The sequence below is a fragment of the Sinocyclocheilus anshuiensis genome, unplaced genomic scaffold, assembly GCF_001515605.1.
Source record: "Sinocyclocheilus anshuiensis isolate Anshui unplaced genomic scaffold, SAMN03320099.WGS_v1.1 scaffold492, whole genome shotgun sequence".
Taxonomy (NCBI): domain Eukaryota; kingdom Metazoa; phylum Chordata; class Actinopteri; order Cypriniformes; family Cyprinidae; genus Sinocyclocheilus; species Sinocyclocheilus anshuiensis.
The window spans coordinates 269,069-276,727 of record NW_015558605.1 but is presented as its reverse complement, the minus strand read 5'-3'; the positions used below and the strand labels follow the sequence as shown (position 1 = coordinate 276,727).

The 7,659-nt window shown below is 37.2% G+C and overlaps 2 protein-coding genes and 1 long non-coding RNA gene across 5 annotated transcripts in view; 1 reads left to right on the top strand and 2 right to left on the bottom strand.

The window, feature by feature from the left end:
• Nucleotides 1–7,659, bottom strand: part of LOC107680186 (gastrula zinc finger protein XlCGF57.1-like) — a 398,670-nt gene that overhangs the window by 308,613 nt on the left and 82,398 nt on the right. The gene's annotated exons all lie outside the window — the stretch shown is intronic.
• Nucleotides 1–7,659, bottom strand: part of LOC107680196 (gastrula zinc finger protein XlCGF8.2DB-like) — a 163,056-nt gene that overhangs the window by 73,037 nt on the left and 82,360 nt on the right. The gene's annotated exons all lie outside the window — the stretch shown is intronic.
• Nucleotides 6,829–7,659, top strand: part of LOC107680211 (uncharacterized) — a 13,037-nt gene continuing 12,206 nt past the window's right edge. The window contains exon 1 of the long non-coding RNA XR_001633126.1: nt 6,829–6,840. This is a non-coding gene — a long non-coding RNA (uncharacterized LOC107680211). The remainder of the gene's footprint in view (nt 6,841–7,659) is intronic.

Sequence of the window (7,659 nt, the reverse complement as noted above, 5' to 3'; positions counted from 1 at the left end):
CTCTAAACTTTTCTCTTGGTGCTTCTGTGATAGTGTATGTGACGTAAAATAAGCTCATCAAGTGCCTGTAAACAGTGTTGAGTAGCTAGCTGTGCCAATATGAATGACAGCCAATATGATTTATCCAGCTCGCCTCTCTGTGTTGGCACAAGAGGATGATTTGAAATTTTGAATCTGGCAGTTGTGACATCACTGAACATTTTAAATCCCATACATGGGACGCACAGATCATAATGTTCTTATTTGACGCATTTAATCAGTATCAGGTGTACTGCATTCCGAAGGTTCAGCTCATATCTTAAAGACAAGTCTTTTTTTTTTTTGTAGAGTTAGGTTCTATTTATTTTCTGCTCCTAATATTAGTGGAGTACCTCAGGGCTCTATTCTGGGCCCACTGCTTTTTAACTTATATGCATCCACTGGGGGATATTATTAGGAAGCACAGTGTTTAATTTAATTTATGTGCTGACGATACACAGCTGTACCTACCGTTGAAAGCTGGCGATATCATTCAACCATTGTTGGAATGTCTCTGGGACATTAAGAAATGGTTATCAAATAACTTTTTTCCAACTTAAGGACAAATCAGAAATTGTTGTTTTTGTCCCCCAAAATTGAGGAGTGGTCTCACCAGTTCCCCTCAGTTTCCTCCCAGGTTAGGAATCTTGGTGTTATCCTGGACCCAGAATTTTGTTTATCCAAACAAATTAATTTTGTTGTTAAGAATAGTTTTTATCAACTGTGGATTATTTCCAAACTTAAACTTAATTTTTGTCTTTTCAAGGCTTTATGGCTTTTATCATCTCATGTTTAGATTATTGTAATTCTTTGTATTTAAGTCTTCCTCAGTCATCTCTTGCACGCCTCCAGATGGTACAAAATGCTGCTGCAAGTCTGTTGACCAGGCAATGAAATATGACTATGTCACCACAATTTTAGCTTCACTTCATTGGCTCCAAGTCCATTTTAGAATTCAGTTTAAAATATTGTTTTTAAAACTCTTAATTATCAAGCTCCATCCTATCTTAAAGACCGACTTACTCCTCTGTCATCTACCAGACTTTTAAGATCTTCTGAAAGGGCTCTTTTATCTGTCCCTTGTTCCCGTTTAAAAGCGAAGGGAGATAGAGCTTTTACTGTTGCTGCTCCCCGTCTGTGGAACCACCTACCTCTGGACATTCACCTAGCACCCTCTATATAAATATTTTTAAATCAAAGTTGAAAACGTATCTTAAATATAATGTTTTTTTTAACTCTAAACTTTTGTTTTATTTGGCTTTACTTTGTCTTTATTTAACTTATTTTCCTTTGTTCAGCACTTTGGATAGCTTTGCTATGTTTAAATATGCTTTATAAATAAAATGTACTTAAAAAGAGTGTGCATTATGTAAATGAAATCGACTTGACTATTTATTAAGGTAGGAACACCTAGGATCAGTGGTCAGATAACCACAGCTGAAAGCAGCTTCCAGATGTCATCAGATGAGCATTAACAGTACTAATGTTTAAGCCATGATTTAAAAACATTACCAGTACATTCTCTCACTAAAGATGAATCAGAAAATGCAGTGTAATGTTCTTTATTTCATTCAGCTTGTCATTTTATTTATATGAACATTATTTATATTATCATTCAGTTCCACAGTGTTTGCATTTCACAGCATGACAGAAGTTTAATTAATATTTTGATTCCAAGTTACCAATATATGGAATGGAGTGATGTCTCTATACCAGGGGTATTCAATTAAAGTCCCCAGTGGAGGTCCAGACAATATGTAAGGAATAATTGAATCCGGGTCATTGAATTATTAGAAAAATAATGCACACCCGAGGAGGTGACCCGAGGATAGTTACACCTCGGGTGTGCATTATTTTCTAATAATTCAACAGCCCGGAGTCAATTATTCTGCTTATACTACGGTTACTACACCTCAAGACATCGATCAGATTTTATATTTCAAGGCATTTATCCAGTTTTTGTACTTAAAATGCTATTGTGAGTAGGATTAATTTCTTACGCAGCTCATCCAACACATCCGTTACTAATTCCAAATTGTCATTTTAGACCTAGTAACGGAGGCTTGAGCCGTTGATAGCAGACTAATGCAGTTAATAACTAAGTTATTAGGGAGAGAGAGATTAAGCATGTAAATTACGTATCTGAGTCTGTGCGTCTCTCAACAGTGTTTGGCAGCAGCGTCTCTGTTAACAGTGAAACTTTGCGTTCATTTTCTTCACAAACAGTGGTGTTGTTACCTTGCTTGGAGAAATGTCATATAGCTTTTAAGTTGCTAAACTATCTTACTGATAAAATCGTCAGAGTAGCGCTAACTAGGAATGTGCAACAACGATCGAGTACTCGAGTACACTCGGCCGTGACAGCGACGATCGATCATGAAAACGATGATCATGGAAATTTTGTTTTTTTTTCTGATTGGTTATAGCAGCACTTTGGATGGCACCCTGCATGCAGTCCAAAGTATAGACGTGAGAAGAGAGAGAAGCATGGCTTCGAAGTCAAGTAGTGATGTCTGGGTTAGCTACATACATATCTGATTAATCTAATATAGGATGCGTTGGGATATTAACATTTATTAACATGCTGAATGTGCTGCATATTACCAGTGTTGAGTTTTATGCTAAAATGCTATGCTCGATATTGACAGAGTTATTTGAGACGGTCATACTACTTTTAGATGTTTCTTTTTTAATGATATTATGTTATAATAATGCAATCATATTTGTTCAACAGTAGGCATGCTTCAATTAAAATTGTTTTCATACTTTATATGGCTTAGAAAACGCACAGGCGATTTCAGGAATCACTTGATAATGTAGATGAAAATAATAGCACAAATCTGCCATAAACAGCATTATAATGAGAAATTTATAGAAATCTAGCCTATAGTAAATTCTGTCATTGCCCGTGTTTCAGCTCGCTGTCATGAAAGCGCAGAGCTCCCTCTCTCTCGCTATAGCACATAACTTAAAGTTCACTGGCATTTCATAAACATAGAATTATAATTAGAACTTTGTAGAATGTGAAATCTATAGTAAATTCACTGGCATTTCATAAACAGAATTATAATTAGAACTTTGTAGAATGTGAAATCTATAGTAAATTCACTGGCATTTCATAAACAGAATTATAATTAGAACTTTGTAGAATGTGAAATCTATAGTAAATTCTGTCTTCTTTACTTGACCGTGTTTCAGCGCTCTGTCATGAAAGCACATCACGGCGGGAGCTCTCTCTCACTCTAGCGAGTAAAATTCACTGGCATTTGAAAAAAAAAAATGTGGGGAAAAAAAAAATCATCTGCTGCTCTTGTTGGTGCTTTAGCGTCTTTATAGAGAAGTAAACGCACAGAGGAAGGGCTTGAATGAAGTGCGCTGGACTCTAAATTAAAAAACAAAAAAAACTACGGTCCACCATTTCAATGTGACTGCTCTATACAATCAAAATTAGAGGCAGTCTACCACAAATATGTTCTATATTCCTTTTCTATTCACTTGTTTTATTTTTATTAAAAAAAAAATTTGCTTACAAAATTTCAAAGTTGATTTGGATAAAAGGGTCTGCTAAATGACTAGATGTAAATATAAATGCTTATTAGTTGAAACTACAGCAAAGTAGATGGTCAGATGTAGCCTCAAGATAATGTAGATAGAGGTGAAGAATGAAAATAAGAGAAGTGGGTATGAAGGTATACAATCAGATGTGGCCCACACTCAGCAGCAGTGAACGTTCACTCAGATTTACAGGTGAAGGAGTTCTCTCCAGTATGAACTCTCATGTGAGTTTTTAGGCTATATTTATGACAAAAACTCTTTCCACATAGCTGACATATAAAACAGTTCTCTCCTGAGTGACTTCTCATGTGGTAATTTAGGCCTACTTTGTGTGCGAAACTTTTTCCACACTGAACACATATGAACTGTTTCTCTCCGGTGTGAATGGTCATGTGGCATCTACGGGTTAGTTCTGTCACAAAGCTCTTTCCACACTGATCACATGTGAACAGCTTCTCTCCCGTGTGACTTCTCATGTGGTAATTAAAGGTGTTTTTATGAGTAAAACTCTTTCTGCACTGAGTGCAAGTGTAAGGCTTCTCTCCAGAGTGAATTCTCATGTGGATTGCCAGGTTTTGTTTTTGAGGGAAATTCTTTCCACACTGTTTGCAGGTGAACAAGCTGTCTTCACTGTGAGTTCTCATGTGGGAATTAAGGTTGCCTTTATGTGCAAAACTCTGTCCACACTGAGAGCAAGTATAAGGCTTTTCTCCAGAGTGACTTCTCATGTGGACTGCAAGGTTTCCTTTTTGAGCGAAACTCTTTCCACACTGCTGGCAGTTGTAAGGCTTCTCTCCAGTGTGATATCTCATGTGAATTTTAAGGCTTTCATTGGTAGTGCAACACTTTCCACACTGTTTGCAGGTGAAAGCGATGTCTCTATTGTGAATTCTCATGTGGACCTTAAGGCTTCCTTTTCGATTGAAACTCTTTCCACACTGATGGCAGGTAAAAAAGCTCTTCGATGCAATCTTCTGGACACTTTTTTGAGAGGAGCACGTTTTAGTCAGTGTGGCTTTTTCTCCGATTTTGAAATCACGATCTTTCTCATTCTGCTCTTTCTCTTCCATATCCTTCAGCTCTTGACTCTCCTCAATCAGGTCTAAAGTGAAAAAACACAAATACAAAACCAGTTTAATGACACAAAGAAACAGACAACAAAACCAAGAGAAGGCATCAAAATCTACTTAAAAAAAAGTGTTTTCTGTAATCTCAGAAACTCTTTGCTTTCAAACTTTCAACCTGGTAGTTATCAAATGCTTTGCGAAACAGAGCTTGACCAAAGGAGAGCTGGTTTATTTTCCAGCACAGCAAAATCCAAGCTCAGTAGCACTCACTGCAGGACAGATGGAGGCGCTGGTGCGGTCACTTGATCTTAAAATACTCCGTAATTTTTAGCCATACAGATAAAAGTAATACATCTTTCAAATCTGCAAAGACCCTACTTTATTTGTGTGCACTCACAATAACAACAAAATATTGCGCTTTTGTAAAATAATGAAAATGGTGCGCTTTCTGCTGTCTCGGTCTCTGTGAACTTGACCGCGAAACTCCAAAACTCTATGTATGTTTGCCTTGCCTATGTTTGCCAGACATAAAAAAATATCTATAGAGAGTGAAATGTCTACTCTCAAATGAACCAACTCAAATAGAAGATATATATTCTCAGATTATGTAATCCGTATGAAACATGCATACAGGAGCATCCACTACTGCGGAGATGACGAGTCAGTGTTGCCGACTTCATCACTTAAGCCGAAAACAAAGAAAGCACTAGTTTATCAATGAATTATTAAAATGTTACTGCAGCCTCCTTACTGTTTTTCTCGGACACATTCATAATCATTACTTCTGCCGGTGTGCTGTAGCAAGCTGTAACAAGGCAATGTAGGCAATTAAAGGGGGTCATATGATGTGATTTCAAGTTTTCCTTTCTCTTTGGAGTGTTACAAGCTGATCGTGCATAGATAAGATCCCTGAAGTTGCAAAGACTAAAGTCTCAAAACCAAAGAGATATTCTTTATCAAAGTTAAGACTCTGCCACGCCCCCCTAAAACGGCTCGTTCTAACACACCCCCACATTTGAACATTAAAGCATGTCAACATATTCTGTTACACCAAATACACAAAATTATCTTTAAAAAAGCATCATATGACCCCTTTAAAGGCTCATTATTATGATTTAAATGGTTTATTAACCATTATAAACGTGCGATTAGTCGACTAATGCTTCAAATGAACGACTACTAGTCAACCAGAAAAATCTTTAGTTGAGGGCAGCCCTAGTACTAGCACCCTCTTCCCTCTCAGGTTGGCTTACCTGAACACTTAGGGTGGGCACTCGTGTTCGAATAGGATAGTCTCTCAACTAAATAAAACTAGTAACCTCTCCTACACCCACTGTTTTGAAAATAACAAAGTTAACTGTAAAATGCCCTTATATGTCAATAGCCGGGTTTCCATCCAAAGTTACGAATTTAACTTATGCGCAAAACTGGAATATCGCATAAAACATTTGCGAACAAGCATCGTTTCCATCCAACAAGTCAAAGAGAACAAAATCGCTACTTCCGGATAAACTGGCACTATAAATCACTAAGAAAAGTAGGAGAATATAGTAATTTTCATATATAATAAATTACTTGCGCCTCAGAGCGAGCAGACGAAACAATGAATGCTGTCATTGCTTTCGGAGGTGGATGCTGCTGTTTGGGAACGCAGTCGTGTAAGACATTTTTGGGAGGCAATTATACAGAAACACTTTGATGACAGACTTTGCTCGTGTATTTCCGAATGACCATAACAACTTTCAGATGCTGTGGAATGAGATCAGTCCACTGGTTAGTCAGGTTTTGCAAAATGCATTTCCATTTCCCAATAATCGAATGAACCCTTTTACGCACAAGTCAAAAACCACCTCAAGAGAGCGTAAAAACTTTTTTGCGAATTAAGGTATTTTTATTCGAAATTTGCCATTTCCATAACTCGTTTCTCATGCGATACTCCAAAATGCGCATTAAAATAGTGTGATGGAAACATAGCTAATGTGAATCAACATATCAACAATATGTTTTTCAGTTTATACTTTTACTCTAGTTATATAGATATTTTCTCTTAATCTGTAATAAACTTATTGTAATTGTTACTTTAAGAGATTTCAGTATTTAACAAAAGAAAATTAAAAGAGAAAATATAAAATGACCAATGACAATTTACAAATTTTACAGTAATTTAACTTTAACACTGTTGCCACAGGTTGTTTTTCATGTCTGCAGGTTGAAGCGACCCCTATAACAAGATATTTAACCCCTGGAATGCAAATTGTACTGGGGAACCATGCCAAAAAAATGTGCATTTTACCCCCCCGGAACGCGATTTTTTTTCCAGGGGACCCCCCTCGAAACACGACTGGGCTAGTTTTGAGTAGAAATTGGGCGGGTTTTGTTGTGAAATCCTAGCAACCCTGGGAGGTAGTAGAAATGACAACAACGCAGGAAAAGTGGAGCTATGGCAAGTGTAAACAGATGAATCTGATATGGGTCACAATTGAAAGAACGTGTAAACGGATGGTTAAAAAAAAATCAGATATAGGCAACAAATCAAAAAAACCCAAATGGACTCGAAGACCCGAATTCTTTTAAACTATCCCGGATGCAAACTTGCGCGTTCGTGTTCAGTGCATTTTTAAGAAACGTGCATAGAAAAAGAACAAATGTTTGCAACCTCGCAATCAGAAATTCATCTGATAGATATTAGATCCATCAGGAAAAAACACTTGCTTCATTACGCTGTGTTCATGCAGGGCTTTTCTTCTTTGTGTGGCAGGACTAGTGAAGCTCTTCCTGCTTGCATTTGGTTGGCTGGTTGTTCATTGATTGTCCTATCATCGGGCAGTGAGCGAATATATAAATTCGTGGGTGAGGTACTATGGCGTCATGAGTCACGCCCCCTTGCTTCCTGCGTTACTAGGGATGGGTGATACCACTTATTTTGTTTTCGATACGATATCGATATTTTTCAAGGCAGTATCGTCGATATCGATACCGATTCGATACTTCTGAACTAAACTTTTAAATTATGAAATTT